This window comes from Amblyomma maculatum, chromosome 5 (genome assembly GCF_055883805.1).
Source record: "Amblyomma maculatum isolate TAMU_Amacu chromosome 5, ASM5588380v1, whole genome shotgun sequence".
Taxonomy (NCBI): domain Eukaryota; kingdom Metazoa; phylum Arthropoda; class Arachnida; order Ixodida; family Ixodidae; genus Amblyomma; species Amblyomma maculatum.
This window is the reverse complement of record NC_139348.1, coordinates 141285853-141288791: the sequence shown is the minus strand read 5'-3', so window position 1 is coordinate 141288791 and position 2939 is coordinate 141285853.

The window sequence follows — 2939 nt, the reverse complement described above, 5'->3', positions numbered from 1 at the left end:
CCTCTCGATGCAAGACGTTCTGCACCAGCGGAAACATCAAATCCTGGACGACAAGACCCGTTCCACCAAAGCCATCCTCAGACTCAACCTCGAAAGCGTATTCGGCAGGATTGCCCATTCGGCGATCCTGGCCCAAATCTCGCACATCAACCTCGGCGAAAGAGCCTATAATTACCTTACAAGACTTTCTCACCGACAGAAGGGCGCTCCTCGTAGCGGGAGACATCAGTCTTGAGAAGCAAACGCTGGGAAGCATCGACCCCCGCAAGGATCGGTCATTTCGCCCATACTCTTCAACCTGATAATAACTGGCCTTGCGCAGGAGCCCGAAAAAGTGGAAAACGTCTATTACACAATTTATGGCGGCAATATCACGGTCTGGGTCAAGCATGGCAGTGACGGCTAGCTCGAACCTTAGCTGCAGCAAGCGATAGATGTCGTGGAAAAATATCTGAGTAATACAGGGCTCCGCTGCTCGGCCAAGAAGTTGGAGATCCTACTGTGCTCCCCACACAGAAGGGACGACCACCCAGCGGATCAAAGAAGACAGAATATGAAGAAATCAGGGTAAACACGAGTGACGGCGGAACCATCCTCATCGTGTGAAAAATTCTAGGCAGGAACATAGAATCCAGCGGCGCAAACGGCGAGACGGTCAGTAAGCCTATAAGCAAGACTACCTATGGAATTATATTACTAAAGAGAGTCATCAATAGGAGAAGTGGCATGACGGAGGAGAACTTGATACGACTCGTGCACTCCTTTGTCATGTGCCACATAATCTACGTGACTGCATTTCACGACTGGTGCAAGGCGGAGAAGAACAAAATACACGTGATTATATGCAGGCTATACAAGACGGCACTTGGACTGCCAGATTCGACTAGCACAGAGTTCCTGCCACAATTAGGAATTCACAACACGTTGGACGAACTCGCAGAAGCGCAGCACATATACTCGAGCGGCTTGGCATTGGCTACCACCGTCAATACGGTGAAAAAGAAATAATCCTGCTGAACATCAGCGACGGCATCCGAGTCGCACAAACTTCGAGAAACGTACACCCGACGTATAATCAAGGCAGAAGACAGGCCAGAGGCGCGGCCCTTCTGCATGCGAAACTACGGAAAAGCGAGGGAAGCGCGCTTCGTGGACGCAGCCGGGTATCAAGACGATCGACGATACGGGTTGTCTACACTGCCGGAACGCTTGTCCACTCCGCCAGCATAAAGTCCCGACACGCTGAAATGGTCGAAGAATTAGTCATTGCACTTGAGATATCTAATCCCGATTGCGGGGTCGTTGTCAGCGATTCGCACTCGGCCATTTTACGCCTAGGGTGAATATCCGTGGAACCCTGCCAAATAATCAAGAACTTGAAACTCTCACCGGACAACGAGTTCGAGCTAGTTTGGTACCCCGCATACATAGGGAACGCCTCTCCGCATCTCACCAACCTCAACGAAGTTACTCACTCCGTCGCATGAGGTCTTACATACGGTACCGGAGAGAGACATGGTGAAGAAGGGGGAAGAGAGAAGCTGACAGTCTTTAACGGCTTAATCAAAGCCTTCTACCTGGACCGCCGGACTTTCCTTTCACCTAGCAACAAACTATGCAGAGCTCAGGCAGTAGCGTGGAGCCAATTACAAACAAATACATACCCGAACACGCTGCAGTACAAAAAAATTTACGCCGAACTATATGACACTAACAAATGCAAGGTCTGCAAAGACAAACATATAGCATCAATTAAGCACATACTTTGAGAGTGCAACGCACATTTGACAGGTGTTAATCGCGAAACTCTCTAGTCGAGGTGCTCCGCCGCTCTGCGCAGCTCCAGCCTCAACCACCAATTATGGGCTGTCCAGCAGGACCTCGTGGCGGCGAAGAGACAAGATCTCGACGTTCCCACGTGGTAGACCTAGGCCCGGTCGCGTTAAATTCTGCCGGACACTAAATAAAGTTATTCATCCTCCTCCTCTTGCCCTTGCTTAAACTAAAGCACTGATACTGCCTTTGCAAACCTGGCTTGCCGGCATTGCCTGGAGGTCCTCATCTGATTACTGGGCCTGTATTCCGAGTTTGAACGTAATCGAAAGTGTCGCTATCTCCCTGGTCTCGAGTCATCTGATTGGTGTAAACACTGGAACCGGATGTGGTGGCAGTCAAACTGATTTCCGGCTCTGGCGGATATCCGGTTCCTTCTCTCTGTAAGAAAGGTTTGGTTTGGTTTGTGGGGTTTAACGTCCCAAAGCAACTCAGGCTATGAGAGACGCCGTAGCGGAGGACTCCGGAAATTTCGACCACCTGGGGTTCTTTAAGGTGCACTGACAACGCACAGCACACGGGCGCCTTGCTTTTCGCCTCCATCGAAAAGCTGCCGCCGAGGCCGGGATTCGATCCCGCGTCCTTGGGAACAGTAGTCGAGCGCCGTAACCGTACAAGTTAAGTTGTCCGGCACGCTAATGGAGTCGCTAGGGTCACTGACATTTGTATGATTTGGCTTTTGTTGCTCTTTGCTTGAACATGTGTCCCGGGAAAGAGTGTAAGCAGCAAGCAACCAATCAGGATGATGCCTGCTGCGATTGGCGACTATTGAAATGTGGGCTGGACCCCGAGGGATTAAAACTGAGCCCCAAGGTCCAATCGAGGGGTGCTGTGCTATGGCTTAACTCGTCATCTTCGGCTAGTCTGAGCTAGCCAGATCCATGTGTAACCCAACCTTGCTGTATACATTGAAAGCTTTTTTTTTTGCATAAAATTCAGTTCATCTCTTCGTTCATCTCATCAAGAAGTGCCGTCTTCATTATTGTCATCTTTCGCATCACCGCCTTGGACAAGACCTGAAATTTACTCAGGTTCTGCAAGATTTGTGCTTAAACTCGTATAATCAGAACTGCCAGTAAGCGTGGAAGAGTATCAGCAGGTAAAGT